Here is a 17905-nt window from a genome sequence, read left to right as displayed (position 1 = left end):
TGGCTTTGGACTGGTTCACAAGTGACTCATTTGCAAGCTCAGTCCTTTCTGGCAGCCCTGGAAACCAAAAGGGTTTTGGGTGAAGCAGAATGAGAAGGAAAACCAGACCAATGGAAAGATGGAGCATTATGTGCTCTGTGTGAGCTGGGGCTGGGAAGTATGGACACACTGAATCTGGGATGTGCACAGTTCACCTTCTGATGTGGGGATCCGCCCCTTTGCAGCCAGCGGCACAGCTTCCAGGGGCACTTCCTGCAGGAGTGACCTGCAGCACTGTGCCTCTCTGCAAGTACAATGGCTGCAAGTCCCTCTCTGTCCCTGTGCCTGCGTGAGTACCCCCACAGCGAAGCAACTGATACTGGTCTAAACACATTTGTGTATCTCTGCCTGACATTTGCTCTGTTAAAAGGTCAGGCTTCTGCAGCAGAGACAGGAGCCGTCTTCCTCATTATCACATATTACTGCCAATTTCCAGCTCCAGTTCCAAAGTTCCCAGTGATTGCTGCTGCTGCTCTGGCTGGGGCAGTCCAGCACAAGGTGCTGTGTGCCAGACTGGAAGCTCTGCCCTGAATCACGCCAACGATGCTCAGGGAGAGAATCAATGACCATTTGGGGGAAATTTGTGGAAACTCGGTGAATTTCCTGCTGCAGTAAGTTCATTGCTTGCAGTGACGAGTTGGGAAAATATGCGACAAATTTAACTTAGAAATGCAAGTCTGCAGGAAGAAAGGGCTGTTCTGCAAAGAGCCATTCATATTTTTCAGTCTTCCCACAGAAGTGCTGCTCTCAGTTTCTCTGTAATCTCTGATATTTCCTAATATCAGAGCACAGTGCTGGCAGAGGCAGAACCTGGGGCTAAACTTCAGTCTGTGTTCTTGCTCAGAGGAAGCGGATTCTAGGATCTCTTTGGCTTTTGAATGTCTAGAGGCCAGGCTCAGAAGCAAAGGAGAGGGGAAAAAAAAAGGTTGTATTTTTCTTGTTAAACGAAGGTCTTGCTGATGGGAAGACACAGATGCCAAAATAAAAGTGTGTGTGACCCTGGAGTTGGGCAGGCTCTTTGGGAGTTCACTGGGGAGGGTTGTTTGCTCTCTGTTTTCCATACTCCCCTCCCTCCCACCAACCTCAGGAGCAGTTATACAGATCTTTACATATAAAAGGGACTCTAAATGTCCATGGGGTAACACAGTTGTGGAGAGAGTAGGTATTGTTCTTGCTTTTTGCATTTTTCTGGTTATGTCCAAAGAAGAGGCTCAGGAAGAGCATTCCCTTGATTGGTAGATGACCTGGCTGGGAGAGGGATGAGCATCTTGCTGGTCCTGCTCCGAGTCCCATGTGCAGCATGGATGGCCACTGGCTGACATTCCCGATCTTCTGCTGACTGTTAACGTGCTGCAAGGTGGCCATTCAACGGTGGCCTTGGGAGAGGGGATGATAAACTGCTGATTTAGTAATGGAAGAGCTGGGGGAGAGGAAGAGCCTTACTTACTTTGGCCTCAGATACGGGTGAGACCTGGGGAGCCTTTTACAACAACAAAGTTGAAAGAACAAATGCCTCACAGCACAGTTTTAATGTAGGTTTGGTTCTTTTTTTTTCCCCCCCAGTAACAACCATAAAGAAAATATACTTTGCAAGCAAAATATTTTTTTCACATTCTTCCCCTTAGTTTTTGTCCTTCCCGTGGTGGTGGCAAACCACAGAGCTGCAGTCAGGAAAGGCAAAGTCCAGGATGGTATCTGCTCTGAAGATATTCAGATGCTACAAATGACGGTGTAATAATTTCCACAAGAGTCATGCACCTACCTGCTCAGCTCTGTAATTCAGGTGGGTACCCACTGGAGAGGGATTTCCTTTAGGATGGGCTGCTACAGAAGCAGGGTGAGTCTGCAGGATGCTTTAGCCACATTCTTACCCTAACTACCCTTAGTTTTTCCCTCCTTGCCAGATCTGGAGTGAGAGAAATGCCTGATCAGGAAAAAGTATTTCACATAATTTCCTTGCTGTTGCATTTTTGTCTTACAGAAAACATTACTTGGTCTAATGTTTCTAGGTGCTTGGGGTGTCCCTTTCCCTTGTGCCAGTTTATTTATGCTAATTCAGTAAAGCAAAAGGGCTGCATTTGAATTCATTGCCATTGAAGTTGTGACTGAGGACAGTTGCAGTATAACAAGATGAGGATGACCTCCTTTTATCTGCTCTTGCTGCTATGGAAAGTTAGTGCTGGCTTAAACCCTGACTGCCATTAATGAAAAATTCCACTATTTTTATTAAATTTCAGAATCATCTGAGCTAGCATGAAAAACAATGATATTGGATTTCGTTTTAAAATTAACAATGTATGTAACACAGCGAAAAAAGCTGACATTTACTTAGTGCCTGGGAGCAAAGAGACTGCAAGACAGACGGTGAGCTCTCCTTCATCCTGCAGCCTGGGAACGCGAGCTGGAGACATGGGGAGAGGTGGCTTGGGGTGGATCACACAGTCAGGATGAAAGCCAAGACACACCACCACTACTGCTACCTTTCTGCAGTAGGAGAACGTCAGGGCTCGCGGGGGAAGAAAAAAAAAAGATTTATTTTAGCAGCTGGCCTGGATGTCTGCCAAAATGAGAGGGAGCTCAGAAGTGGAGCCTGGGATCTTGGTTCAAGGATGCAGGAGGTGTGAGCTGGGGCTGGACAGTCACCAGCTCTGATCTGTTCCATGGTCAGGCTGGGAGGGGACCTTGAACCCCCTTCAGATGCCGAGGGACATTCACTGTCCCACTGATGTGCACCATCCCTGCTCTCACAGAGCAAGGAGCCAGCCAGCGAGGGGAGCTGATGTTACTCTAACCTGACTTTAGATTTTTAAGGCATGTTTATTTATGGTTTAAAATTATGGTGTTAGCATTTTACCTTGGGTTCATTTCAAAATTCACTCTCTTTCAGAAGTTTCTACTGCAATCAGCAGAATCTCTTATAAAAGTAAAAGCAAGCAGTTGCTTCATACCTGTTTGCAGGCATTGCAGAGGGTGCAGTGACTGTTAGAGACCAGCCTATCTCAGACTGGAAGTGTTGTTTGATTAACAGTCTGGGGCAATCTGGAAAAGTGCTTGCTCTTGAGGAGAGTCCACAGATCAGCAGGAATATATTCTTATACGGAAGTATCCTCACTGTCTTCCTAATTCATTCCTCCCCACTTTATCCCACATGCATTGCTGCTGGGTTATTGACTATGTGATTTCTTTGCTTGATGCCACAATAGAAAAGGCATTACTGTACAAGACAGGGAAATAAAGCAGGGCTCTGTGTGTTAGACTTGTGGTAATGCTGAGTAGGGCTGGTACAGGGCATACTCCTCCTCATTTAGGGCTTGGTCCCCACCTTCCTCTGTGTATGCTTAGAGAATGCTCTGGACGTGTAGAGCAAGTGTGGGATGAGAGATCTGGCCAAGATCTCCTTCCACCCTTGTTGTGGGGAACTCCTGATGCATCTGGGGGGCCCATGTAACACAGAAATTGCTCAGTTCCAGTGATGGCAGGCAGGACCAGCCCCCACAATCTAGGTTACAAACCCATTTACCTGGAGCTGCGAGAAGTCATCCCACATGCAAAAACAGACAGGCACTGAGCATCCTGCACGGAGACCGTGCAGGAACCTCGTGCTAAGTTCTGCCCCTTGCAAAAATATCAGCACCACAGGTCTGCTCTTGGCACTGGAGTGACTCTAAATATCCCAATTCAGTCTGCTTCCCCAGGCTTTCAGGAGTAGGAACTCACTGTTGTGTTTAAATTCCCTCCTCACACGGAGTGCCTGAGAGAGGTGCTGCAGATTTCTCCTGTTGCCTACCTTGGCTTCCAGCCTTAGGTTGGGTGCACTAAGCACAGTGCAAAGATGCATTAGTGAAGACAGACATCCACGTAAAGGGTGCTCTGTCCATCTATACCATCACCTGATCACTCCTGATCAGCAGTTGGAAATTATAAATAGCCTAAAAGCAGCTCACCATCATCCTACGCTGATATGGTAATAAATAAGTGCATATTTTAACAAGGCTTTTTACTCTTAGAAGAGAAAAAGATATAATAGCTTTTTTTTTTTTTTTAATATGTCACATAATTTATTCCAACAAACAGATGTATTTTGTTGTTGCCATTATCATTTGATGAAATACTTTAAAGCTGGTCCAAGGTGGTGCATTTTCAAATATAATGTATACAGTACATCTAGCAGTTAGTGGAGTTTGGATGTGCAGCATAGAATGGTCATTATTTTTACTGAAAAAAATAAAGGCACTAATTACTTACAGACAAGATACTTAGCACAAACAGATAAGCTTCAAAATGAAAAATTCTCGGTTTATGATAATTATGTTCTCTGCTTTGTTTTCAGAGACTGATAATTTGAGGCTTTAAAATCACCAGGAAGCCATTAATTGGAATTCTTCAATAAAAAATAAATTACATAGAAGTTCATGATGAGTTGTAAAAACACAGAGACTGTATTATGCAGTGAGCGACATTGCTCTACTATTTATAGACATGCAGAGCTATGTAGCAGCAAAAACTGTAAAGAATTTGAGATATGCAGATAGCAATTATTCACAGATCCCAACGATCTGCAGATATTTCAAATAACTGCTTTTAGCAGATCAGCTATCCAATAAAAGCAGGGCTTTATTTCCAAGTGGCACTCTTCTAGCATGTTGCTTCTTGTTTTTGACATCTTGTATGACATTATTCTCCCAGAGCTGATGGTAATGAGGAGACATGGAAATCCATGTACAGAAGCAGAAGTTCTGCTCTATGTGTGTGTTTATCGAGAGGAGCTGAGGGAATTTCTCTTAGAAAGGTTGGTCACTGTGGTCCTTACTCCTGTAGCAGCTCAGATCCTGAAATCCATAGCAGCTGACCAAAAGAAACTTTTGGTGTTTTTCTAATGTTTTTCTTTCCTGCCCCATTTTTCTGCTGTCCCCTTCTTCTTTGTTTCCACCTGGGGCCACATCCTCAGGGATGATCCTGCTGGTGGAGGGACTAAGGATCTGCCCGGTGACACTGAGCACAAAATTTCTCTTGACTTACGAAGGAGCCAGACTGACTCCTCACTGGAGCTATGTGAGCAATTTGGGAGTATTTAGAGCTGCTGCACAGACCTTCTGTCCACCCACACCCTCCAAGCACTCATTTCTGTCCTTCTGGGCACATGGGGCAGAGCCACCAGGCTTCCAGCAGCTTTGGAGTCTCCCAGGAGGAGACTGGTGTTCCCGCTTTCCTGAGGGAGATCTGGCACCTCTTTGCTATTGTTTGGATGCAGGCCTGAGACTCCAGCCACTAATGGGGCTCAGTTAATTGTCTGCCCAGAGGATATAAAATACTGCTATATTCCAGCTGTGCTCTTTTCATGACCACTGACACCCCGGGCTCCTGCAAGGAGCTCTTTAGATAAAGCAAGGAACAAAAGTGATCACAGGGATCCTTGACATGTGCCACCTAGTAAAGGAAACAGAGCAGGTTTCAGCTCATTCACCACTGAGCTCAAGGGGATGCACAAAAGACCAAAGTGGCCTTGGTAGAGCCTGGTCTAAAGTTACACTTCAGGAAGACAGAGGAAGTGTTTCCTGAGGACCTGATCAAAGGCTCTCTCTTCAGTGCCAGTTTAGTGCCTTCTGGCCACCTTTGTTAGCAGGCACCCTTCCAGGGCTTGACGTGACTCCCAGGCGGGTTCATTCTCACTGTATCAGCAAGGACTGAGCTGAAAACCATCCTTTTCATATTTTGTGGCTAGAATTCATCAGAAGTATCAGCTGGTTTATTCCCCCTCCCTTGTTTGTTTAGATCTGTGTTAGCGCAATCACAGGGAAGGCTGGACAACGCAAGGGAGACCAGGATAAGGTGAGACAATAGAAAAAGAGTCTGCAGGGAGGCTGCTGCAGTGTCAAGACCAAATGGCATCATGTCAGGAGACAAAGCCATACAACAAAAATATTGGGTCTCTGCTGCCACTCTAGGAGTATCATAATTCTTGGAGAAAAAAACCTCCCATATATCATCCAAAATCAATTGATAAGAGATCTCAGAGAGATTAAAAACTGTTCCCTCCCATTCATTAGTAAAGGTGGCTTCTGTCCAAAGCTGATTGTTGGTGTGGGCCAACTATGATAAATGCTCTCTTACGCACCAAAAAGAAACACGTCTTGATGAGTGATCAGCTTGTGTACGTTTCAATTTCCAAATTGCTTTTGAGTCCATACACAGTTCCCCAGAAGTGACAGTGCTGCCCAGAGGCATGCTCCCCTAAGCAACACTTTGCTTTCTTTGTAGGCTCATGGAACTTTTTGATGCCAAGCCAATCCCATCCCAGGACCTGGTGTCTGTGAATGACTAATATTGCAACAATGAGTTATTAACTTCTGTTTCCATGTATTGTAAAACAAGGAATATCCATACGTGGTTAGTGCATGGCAGCTCAGCATTTGTGGGGTGTGATTGCAGAGACTGGGCACCCACAGCTCCTGTTCACTCACAGTTCCTGATGCTCAGCACCTTTGACTATCAGGACATTTCACTGTGGGAAAAGCTGCTTCCCAGCAGGATGGTTCTGCCTGTTCTCCAAGACTTGGTTATGTCCTCTTTCTCCATGTGTGCCCTAGCCTAAAAAATCTCCTGCAGTTCCCGTGCTCCTTTGGGGGGGAGGGACCAGGAGGTCCCACACAGCTGCCCCCAGGGCAGCACCGAGGAGATGACACAGAGCCTGCCTTTGCTTTCCTCCTGCATCCCTGAAGTTTGCAGGGGCACCCTGGAAAAGCTGAGTGCCCCATCCTGTTGCAAACCCTACAGCTCTTAAGGAGCATTGGTGACATTTACCCCTTGTGGCTAAATTATTCTCGGTAAAGTGGTGCTTGGGCCAGTGACAGTGATGCTGCAAAAGGTCACTTGATGGACCTCACTGCCCTGTTTTATTTACTTAGTTTATTTGGCTTGCAATGGAGACAGGACATGCTTAATATGTGGGCCATGTCACGGGCAGCTGAGCTGCAGTGCCCAGCACCTCTTCGGATTAGAGCGTTTGTAGGAGGTGTCAGAAGAAATGGAAGGAGTTCAGTATCTTTCTTTGGTATGTCAGAATTTCAAAGGATTTCTGAAATTTAATGAACTCATTTAATAGGCGTAATTGTCTTGAGTACATGTGAGAAAACTTCTGAAATAGCAGAATTAGGCATGCTCCATTTTGTAGCCTTTCAATGACCTCCAGCAAACGTGTGACCCAGATATGAGAGCCTCCTGTCCACTTGCATAAACATGATGTTTTAAAAAGGCGGGGGGGCTGAATAAAAGAATTGAGCTCTTAATGGCACATGGACAGAGACATACTGCAATTGCAAAACAAATTCAGCAGCAGATAGAGAATCGCCTCCAGACTATGCACACCGAAACTCCGCCGCCTCCCACGAGACAGAGCTTTGATGGCCGGGGACCTTCAGTCCCAACCGCCCTGGATTTCCCTGCACAAAGGCTCAAGTGGTAGCAAGGGGCACTGAGCTGCTTCGGGCCTGGGAAAAGCTCTGCTTTAATGCTTGAGTGATGTCCAAGCTGCTGTTACACCATTTATTCAGGGTGTCCTGGAACATACGGCACTTTTTTGCTTCCTGGCCTCGATGGGAGGACATGTAGGGGTTGTAGTGGCCATGCCAGGCAGTGAGGAGGTGGCAGCTGCTCGCTCCAGCTCCTGCCACTTCCATACCAGTTGTGGTGTGAGCAAAAGCTATAATTTTAAAAATCTCATTAATTAACATGCATTTTTAATACATCATTAACTTCCCATCACATGTCTTGATCCAGAGGAGCTCTGTGGCTGGCTTCTGACCATGGGCTGCTTCGTCCCTACTTGCAGAGAGGGGCCAGTGGCTCTTCATTAGTTTAGGCCCACCACTGCCACAGTAACCAGCCCTGATTGACAGGACTCTGAATTAATATGCACACTTAGGAGAAGGGGAAGGGGGTCCTGCCAGGGGTACCACAGGCAGCCTGTGGCTCCAGCATCCCACCCACCCAATCTCCACTCCATTCATTGCTATGAGTAAGGTTTAATTAAAAGCAGAAACCTGCAAAGTGTGGCTGGGTTTTAAAATTATATGCTGTTAGTTATTAACTGCTACAAATTAGGTAGATGTTGTTTCAAGGAGAGCAATTTCCACAGCCGGTGCTGGTGGAGCGAGTTGGCGTGGGGTATGGCACAACTTTCGAAAGGAGGGATTGCCAGCTTTCTCAGAAAAGCACTTTTTTGGCCACTTCTTGGGTTTTACGCATGACCGAGATTCAGCATTGTTCATGCTTGCTTGCAGCAATGATACTTCCCTGTCTATGAAAACTCATTTTTCATTTTAACAATAATTCCCGGGCAGGAAAATACACGTCCTGGTTTCTCCACTGAGCCAAGCACTGAAACAGAATATTGGGCCAAATTATGCTCTGATTTTGCAACTTTAAAATCTGCCTTTGCAAGTTAGTGCTGAATTTAGTTTATTCCCCTCAGGCATTTTCCATGCAATAAAAATTGTGTTTCTTTTTTTTTCTTTTTTTTTTTTTTCTTTTTCTTTTTCTCCTGCCATTTGGGGAAAAGGAAAACTCAAACGAGAGAATGAAGTTAGTTGTTAGATTAAAATTATCTGAACTCTTGGTGTTAGAGGAAAACCATAAGGAAGGCTCACTCCAAGTATCTTGCCTGGAAATCTGGATTATCAGCGTGACTGACTGCTGATACACAATGAGGCATTTTGAGTTGTGGCAGCCAGTCATTACAAAAACCTCTGAAAAACAAAACTCAGAGAAAAGCAAAACTTTGAGACTTCAACACTTCTGTTCAGCAGTTTAAAGGGAGAAAGCAGGTTTGAAGATTTTTCCTTCCCCACTACTTTTGCTGCTTCCACAACCCTGCAGGGGAGAAGCAAACAGTCTTTGAGCTGTAATAGGTGTCAAACCAAGCAAATTCCACAAAGTTTTAGCGAGTGAGAATGGAGAGCAGCATTCACAACATTTTATTTGGCAGTCCCTTTATGGGTACTCAGATGTGGAGACTGGGAGTGTGATACACAAAGACAGATTGCTCTGGGACGGAGAATGGGGAATTTGAGGTACCACGCACAGCACAACTTTTATCGGGCTAAGAAATGCAGAGTGCAAACCATGGTCTTTGTCACAAAAAACAAAGAAAATGCTCTTTAGACCAACGTTTTTGTGTTAATCTGGTAAAAACTGCTACAGAAATTATCACTGGTAGCTTTTTAAAAGCCAGTATGGCTGAAGGCCACAACCCACCTATATCTTCAGCCTAGATAATTTTTTTTCCAGGAGTTAACCAATAAATGGTAAGTAGACGTTTGTGTATATGTATGTTTGAGTGTGTATATGTTTTCCTGCAAGTGTGAGAAATAAAGTACTTAGTGAGGAGTGTAAAAGCTCATTTTTGTTTGTCATCAAGAGTGGCAAAGGGACAGAAATTGAGGAGGTTGGAGGGGAAGTGAGCAGCTGAAGCTGTACTGACACCAATAACTTTTCACCAGGGTGAGGCAAAGCATCAGGATGTGAGACCCTCGCTCCTGCCCTTTTGAACTTGCTTCTATAGATCAGGATGAAATAGAGAAGTGAGAGAAAGGCTCCTGTCCCCAGTGGGGAGAGAGGAAACCAGCGACTCATGCAAATAGCTCAGATGAGAAGCTGCACACACGCCCTGCTCACATCCGCAGGGCAGGCCACGTTGAACAACACCAACGTGTTTTGGAGGTGGAAAGCAGGTCTGAAGTAACAAGAACATGAAGGAGACGTGCGCCTTCCTCATGTCCACTCGTATGGAGTGTAAAAGATCAGTTTAGCAAATGTACCAAGTGCAGTGATGGTGCCCCTAAACATGGGTGATGTGAGGTACAGGAGGGTGAGCTCTGTGGGACACCCTGGCCAGGCTGGAGCTCAGCTGTCCCCAGGCACAGGCTGCAGCTCAGCAGATCGTGCTCTTGCCCTGGGCACCTGACTAGTGGCTCTGCCTACAAGAACCAAGGATGTCACATCCCTGCTGCCACCGGCTGCTGGGCAGTTCATGAGTTGCCCTGCAGGACCTATGCAAGGAGGTGTTTGTGCTCGGAGTGTTTTGTCCCCAAGAGCTGGCCCTGAGCGTCCCCTCCCTGCTGGAGATAAGCAGGGACATGACATGGCAGCAGACCTGCTGCTGAGGCTGCTGGCCCTGCCTTTGAGGTGGCCATGGGGCTCTCCACCGGGCCCTGCCTTGCAGGTGACGGATGTGGGGTGGCGAACATGGCCCAGTGGCTCTTCAGAGGTTTCTGGTGTCTGTCTGCTACTCAAATGGCCGTGGCCGAGGTCCCGCTGGGTCGGAGGCTCTGCCTTACTGTGGTGTGGCAGCGCGTGGCCTACAGTTTCTTCTAAAAGCAAATTGAGAAGTGAGAGGCAGCTGTCACACTCAGGACCCTCCATGAAGACATGGCCCCCAGCTTGGCCTCCTGGACAGAGAAACAAAGTCATCTGCAAGACCTGAATTCCCCACTGTGCTAGCACAGGCTGCCTTTTCACTCACCCTAAGAGATGGAGGTAGCAAGGAATGCTCAAAGTTGAACAATATCCAAGCATATTTTGTTCTTTTAAAGCAAGCCCCCTCTGAAATCAGATTTCTGCTGAGGCCAAGAGGTGCTGCTTCTCTTCTGCCAGCTCTTTCTGCTTGATTTCTTACCACACTACCTCAAGGTCCTGGCTGAGACACAAGTCCCACCACAGCAGGAACTGTGCACGCCATTGCAGGAAAACATTTGCTGTCTCACAGAGCTTCAGATTTAAACAGAAAATGTTGTGAGGGGAAGAACACAAATAAAGTGACTCAGGGTTGCTGGGCTGCTGGTGGCAGATGTGGGACTGGACACTCCTCTTCTCCTGTTCTGGTGGCCTCAGGGTGAAGCCAGGCTTCGTCCTGGTGTGCTGAGTGTGTGACAACCCCGCCTGTCTGAACTTCATAATGGCCTTAAGCAACAGCAAAAAACTGGGGTTTTATGTCTCTATGCGTGGTGTCGTCATCAGGATTACAATGAATTATCATTGATTAGGAAGTTCAACTGCATTGCACTGACATGAACTGAAAAGCTGGAGGAACCCATATTTCCAGAAAACATCTGTATTTTCAGACAGCACCACTGCTACTCAGTGGAGAGATTTTATATGCGTGGATGTGTTATTTAAAAATGCAAAGATCTCTTGTTTTACGTGAAGAGGCACATTTTCAAACAGGGAAATGGGTACATAATATCCTCTGAAAGCCCCTGGAAGTATAAGTGTCATTAGTATCTCTGCAAAAGTTGCCCTGTCTGCACTCCTCTCACAGTGTTTTGGTGACAATTTGTGAGCGACACTTCAAGGCTGATTTTAGTAAGCCTGGCTCTGCCTGTGCTTTCCAGACCTTATTACCCACGTCCCAGTTGTCCAGAATTTGCTGTTATTTCAAAAAACTACATGTCCAGAGAAAGAAGTTCTGTGGGTTAGCTCAGAGTTTGATCATCTGCATCTGTTTTAAAGTGTCTCCAACACTATTTAGATAGTCTGGCGAGTTGTGAGGGAGGGTTGCTCTTTCTGCACTTCAAAATTTCACATACTGACATTAGGGTTTATTCTTGACTGTGAGTAGTTCAAAGGGAGCTTTGGTCCAAGCCTCTCTGATGGTAAATATTGCATAGCCATAGCTGCCTTCACCTTTAACAGTGTAGAACATTTTCTGCATTATTTTGTTTTATATTCAGCATCCCTTTCTTTTCTACCAACATTTGAACAATTTGAGCCCCAAGTCTTACCTTTGAATGTATTTTAACGTCACTAGGTTGCATAACCTTTCTTAGGTAAAAAACAGTGAGCATGTTACTCCTATTTAATTTATTAAAGAAAACCTTCCATGACCCTGATGGCTGCCCAGAGTTTTGGGGAAATTCCCTGCTCACACTACTCTTGAACTGCAGGTGCAAGTATTTTGGTGATACCTCATCACACAGGTGAGTGTTCACCCGAGCCTGTGCTGCTGCTGGGGACCACAGACTACAAAGTAAAATACTAAATTCAAATGCTGAGAGGTAGAGATGTCCTTTTAGGGAGAAATATTCAAACGAGTGCACAAACACCAGGAAAAGTGGAATGGGGCAGGAGTCAGGGAGCAGCAGCCTGTCCCTTGCAAGAGAAAGCAGCAAATAACGAGTTGGTTATAGGAGAGATAAAAGAAAAGCTGACCTCTGTGATAAGCATGGAGGTGGTGGAACGACGAAGCAAGGAGGCAATTATCCCAACTCTCTGGGATGAAGTGGGTACAAGACCGAGCTGACTGGTGAATTTCAGCAGCAAAATAAAAAAAAAATGGATCGTGCACAGCTGCAGGGGTTACTGCCGGAGACTGTATCAGAAAGAAGAAAAATGGATCTTGCCTGCAGAGGGACTCAACAGGAAAAGTCGGCTCCAGCATACGCAGGAATTTCTGAGATGATTTTCCAGCTACTTTAGATTCACTGCAAACAGGTTTCAAGTGATAAAATTCTTTGGGGGATATGGGTTATAATGAATGATCCGTTTTAGAAGAGGAAACAAATAGTGGGATGTTGCAATGTTTTAGCAGGGAGAAAGCCATTGTTTCCAGATTTGTATTAATGATACGGAGTAGAAGGAGAATGGCAAGATGACAGCTTTTGTAAATGAGAGAAGTGATCAAAGATCAGCAGCAGTCCCAGGAGGAAGGGTGAGAGCAGTTAGAAAATACCAAATTTCAGCTCCAATTCTCATATATCCCCTAGGATACTTTATAAATTTATTTGTTCCTGAAGAGTTTTCTGGGCTCCCCAGCTCAAGGCAGTGCATGAAGCCTGCACCCCTCTGTGATTTTGCCAGCTTCAGCTCCTAGTACGGATGGGCCTGGAGTTGGGAGAGACCACAGTGCTCCTTTCCTGTAAGCAACAGACACCTGACATTGTTCCAAGGCTACTGTCATGAGTACAGCCTTTGCCATGTGAACAAATGTGTGTATTACTCACAACTTGTAAGAACAAAGTAAAGAACAGCATTTGAACTGCATTTTCTAAACAACCACGTGAACTGTACTTTGAAAGGGAAAACTTCCTGGCAGGTTTTATAGTCAACATTTCTTTCTCTTTAGGAGACATCAGGGAAAAAAAATACCTGCTCTGGGGATCTAGATCTGTAGGCAGAAAGATGCAAACTAGGAAATCCCAAAACACACAAAAATTACCTTGCTCAACTAAGATATTACTTGCATGATAATAATTATAAACAGACACACCATTTGATGATTTACAGATTCATTTCTCTACTTAGTTCAGCTAAAATTTGTAGAGTATTTTCCCTCATTTTTGGAGTAATTGACTTGTTCTGATGACATCCCTGGGCTCACAATCCAAAGCTGAGTGTGATCCTTCCCTCGAAGCCGAACATCTCTGTGAAACTAGCACTGGGATTTCATCGCATCCTGCTGGGTTCAGTACAAAAATGGCTATTGAGATGTGATCACCTGGGCTGTGCAGAGGGGGATGCCAGGGGAGCAGAGGGGTGACTTGCACCCTTTACATTCACTGAGACAGCAAACCCAGAGGCTCTCCCCTTTACAGAATGTCTGTAGTGCTGCCAAACCCCGAAGCTTTGGAGATACAAACATTTCAAAGAACTGCATGTCAGGGGGCAGCATGAGAAGGCTTTCCGTTTCCAGCACTGTGCAGGCTCTCCAGAGCAACCTGCTCTGCCATGGCTGTGGTTCCCCAAGCTTCCTTCGCTTCCCCTGCTCCCACTGTCACCACCCCAGATTGCCTCATCTCCTCTGCTGAAGGATAATTTCTGCTGTTGACATGTTCTCTGGGCAAGTTTGCTGGTTGTCCTGCATGGCTGTTTGATGCCTTGGCACAACATCAGTTTTGCCATAGCTGGGCTTTGTCACTGGGCTCCTCCTCAAGCAAAGCCCTTGTGTATCCTTCATGAGCCCCTGGCACCCTGATGCCTTTCTCTGGTTGGGGTGAGGTGACACCTGGGCTCCTGAATCTCCCTCCTCTTGTCAGCATTTCCCTGTCCTTGCATGAGTGAGGCCCTGGAGGAGGGCTCTCCTGTACCACAGAGTGAACCACCTGTCTCCTGTCTGAAGGCACAGGGTAGCTGCCACACTTCTCAAGCTTTTCATGTGGCACAAAATACCTGTCTGTGCATACAGAGCCACCTCCTGCCTGCAATCAGAGCCCTCGTCACACATGGTTTCAAGTGCTATTCTTGGCAACACTGTCTTGTTCATCTCAGCCTCCTCTCCCCAGTGATCATGTACTGGTTCCTCATCTTTATCAGAATGGGCAGTTTTGTACTTAAAACCTGCTTTGGCTTTTGCTGCTTTGTGTTCGTGTTGGGCATTTTTTAGTAGGGCTCTTGTTTTCCCTGTGGACCACACTCTTTCACATGGCTGGTTTGGTCTGTGTCTCCTCACTGCCTGGTTTTTCTGAGGAGCTGGTCCCAAGTAGAAATTTCTAAAATTTGTGAGAAGTATTCTTTGGGAATCAGATACTAAGATATTAAATGTGCACATAGAGTTAGAAGAGAAAGTGGCAGAACCAGTGGCATTAGTGGCATAACCCTTTCTATGATATTCCCTACAGATCTTAAATATAAATATTTTCAGTGTTGAACAAGCGCTGCCTTAAATCATTCAATCACTCTCTGTAGGCTACAGCTCACTCAACAGCAAAGTTTAGTCCTGCTTTCAACCTCTCCTCAACAGGGAACACAGGATTGCTCTATCATATTCACTATGTTCTCTTCTGCTTCCATCTTCCACCCTTCTTAGCTGAGCACTTTTTCCCCAGCAGGGCAACTGGTAACCAACCAGTATCTCACTGTGATTATTTGACTCCATTGATTTAGTCTTTGCCTGTAATCAAGTGCAAATCTCACCTCTAGCAGAGGGTCAAGAGCTTTATTCGTATGGGTGACACATCATGGGTGACGGGGCCAGGCTCCCATGGACATCTTGTCCTATTCTGTCAGTGGATTTACACCAGGGAAAGGTTTGGCACAGACTTTAAAAACTAAACCTTGACCCAGCCTTGAGCAAATGAGAGTGAGGCAGCTGTTTAAAATGCCTGATGGTGAATTCAGATTAAGCCATTTCAATATTGACTGAAATGCTTAATTTTATTGGCACCGGCTACTGTGAACCCACTTCCCTCTCAGTGACAAGCAGGGGGATTACCAGCTCAGAGGTCACCAGGTGGGCTCTCCATCCTTGGCTCCTCTCTGAGGACAGGACTGGGAGAAGGGATGATCCTTCACACAGACCATCATCCCTGTGGCCTCACACCTCTGCCCTTGAACACTGGGGGAAAATGAACCAGATGCAATTGGCTGGTGATCTGGTTTTCAGCCCAGCAGTTCTGACCAGGGGATGTTGGACTGTGTGACCAGAAGCCAGTGAGCTGCCAGCAAAGTGTTTGTGTGGAGACACATGTAACATCTTTTGGCTGACAAACCGCATTACATGTCTGTCCCCATGCCCAGGAGTAGGCAGAGCAGTTCTCTGCTTCAATTTCCTGTGTTATATATATATATATATATATACACACATATATATATCTGCATATACATAGCCAAAAATGTGAACTTCTTGTGGTGGTGCTTGCTCCAAGCTATTGCCCAAGACAAAGCCAGTGCCCCCAGGATCTGTCTGGAGAAGGGGAAGGCGTTCCGTCTCAACTACTGCCGCTCAATCAACTTGCTGACACCAGAGTCCCTAAAAATTGGCTGAGCAGAGGGCACTATCTGAGCCAAAACTGGCAGATCAGCAGCTGCTGGAAGCAGACACTCCTTCGCAAGTTCTGGTCCTCTCTGGTGTCGCCCAAGCTGCTTCCCTGACTTTCAGCGACGGCTTTTTGTTAATTAGGTCACGCGTGGCCCTGAGTGTGAAGTGCCACACGATGCAGCAGGAGCAGTTTAGTGCCGGTGTGTCTTTTCACTTTGTAAGTCTCGCATTTTCTTTGCTCTCCAGGTTGTGCCAAGCCAGAAGGAGGGACTTGGAGAGGGAGGATTAACCTTTCACTGGCCACAATTCCTTCCCTCTTATCGCGGAGGCTTCGGCAATGCGCCCCCCTCCCACCCAGCCTATCTGTCTGAATTGCTGAAAGCATAATGCTCCCATATGAGAGATAAGTAAGTGAGCTCTCTTTCTTTTCCGTAGGGATGAACTATAGTGTATGCAGATTATTAGGAGAAGAAAATAATATCAGAGAAAGGTGGCTTTCTTAAAAGGCATCGGTAGCATTAGTGTCATGTGTGAAGCACCCATTTGTGACAACTGTACAGACCTTTCAATGGAAAATTGTGCTGTGCTACCTTTTAAAGTATGAAATGCTAATTTTGGATTTACAGTTTTTGAACTGGAGGGCTGCATTTTGCATGGAATTTTGTTTAATTTCCCAGAGAAAAAAGGCATTTGAAACACAACTGCCTACAGCCAACTGTCAACAAAAATCAACTGTAATAACACGCGGCCTGTCACTGATTTATGTGGTGATGTGGTAATCTTCTCAATTTAGCTGGATATTTCTTCTTCATACCAAATAGCTGAAAGTCTTGCTAGACATTTATGAATATTGGGAGGTGCTATTAGGATGATAATGGGGCAAGATTAAAGAGGTGCTCACTAGTTCAAAGTGCCAGTTAAAGAGACAGGGAATCCAGAGGTGTAGATATATATGGCCCATTGGTATAAGTGAACTTTATATTTTCAGTGTTGCTTAAGATTTGGGAGACGGCATATTGAGATCCATCTGCCAGGAGAGCATCTTTCTAAAGGGAGACTGAGGGAAGCAGCTATATGCTTCTTTTTTTCCCCCTAAAAAATATGCTTTTGTTTAGCAGGGGGTGTGGATTGAAAATCTTAGGTATGGAAGCTGGAGCAAAGGAGTATGGACGATGTTCTGACAAGCAGAATGCTGGGAATTTTCCTCCTTTTCCCCAAAGGTCTGAGCCTTAGCCATGGTCATTTTGCAGCAGGCTGTGTCTCAGCCAGGACTGGCAAGTAACATATCACACTACATGTTACAGCTAAGAAAAGTAAATGGCCTCTCATAAAGAGCTAGAACTAATGCAGACAAAATGATATTGCAAGACTTGAGCTGCAAATAAAGAGACAAGTTTGTGTTTTACAAAAATGTATAATTTACCAGGCATTTCATTATGCTGTATAAAAAGGCAAAAATGATAATTGAAAATAAACGCGGCTGCCTAGCTACAGTATCTGCTGCCAGCGTTACTGGAAATAGAAGTGCTTTCTTGCTGAAGAGAGTTAAAATTTTCATACAACTTCTGTCTGCAGACTTGTGTAATGTATCTTGTTAAATTTGTTTCAGTTTGGGTATTTGTTACAGAGAAGCAGGCAAAATGTGAGGCTCGTCTGTGTATTTTTATATCTAGGGGGTTGTACAATTATATTAATTATTAACAGCGTCTTCTGCAGATGCACACATCTGTGGAGGATCTGAGGCAGGATTCATGTTGCTGAGTTTATTCCAGAGTGGGAATAGTACATCAGTTGCCTTCAAGGTTGCCAGAGATATTCCACAGCACTCCTGCCTTCCAAGGAACACGGTTACAAATATAGATAAACCAAAGTAACGTTGTTGGGTTATTTTGCCCTGAAGCAAAGGGAACTCTGAATTGCCATTTTTCTTCAATACATGGGGCTACTTGGGGATGCTGAGAATCAGTGGAAGAGGAGAACACAGGTCTAGGAATTGTCATTGCTTCTGCCCTGAAAGCTTCTGTCTGGCCCCCTCATTTTCTGGCAAGAGAAAGTTGCCACAAACGTGGTGTCCCTCTGGGTCCGAATGTCTGAGTCTCCCTGCAGCAGCCCCAGTGC

The 17905-nt window shown here is 45.5% G+C and overlaps 1 long non-coding RNA gene across 1 annotated transcript in view; it reads left to right on the top strand.

The window, feature by feature from the left end:
- LOC134547805 (uncharacterized) overlaps window positions 1-16128 on the top strand; it is a 125472-nt gene extending 109344 nt beyond the window's left edge. The window contains exon 3 of the long non-coding RNA XR_010079612.1: window positions 16034-16128. This is a non-coding gene — a long non-coding RNA (uncharacterized LOC134547805). The remainder of the gene's footprint in view (window positions 1-16033) is intronic.
- The last annotated feature ends 1777 nt before the right edge of the window (window positions 16129-17905 follow it).

Source organism: Prinia subflava, chromosome 2, assembly GCF_021018805.1.
Source record: "Prinia subflava isolate CZ2003 ecotype Zambia chromosome 2, Cam_Psub_1.2, whole genome shotgun sequence".
Classification (NCBI taxonomy): Eukaryota; Metazoa; Chordata; class Aves; order Passeriformes; family Cisticolidae; genus Prinia; species Prinia subflava.
This window is presented reverse-complemented; position numbering and strand designations above follow the sequence as displayed.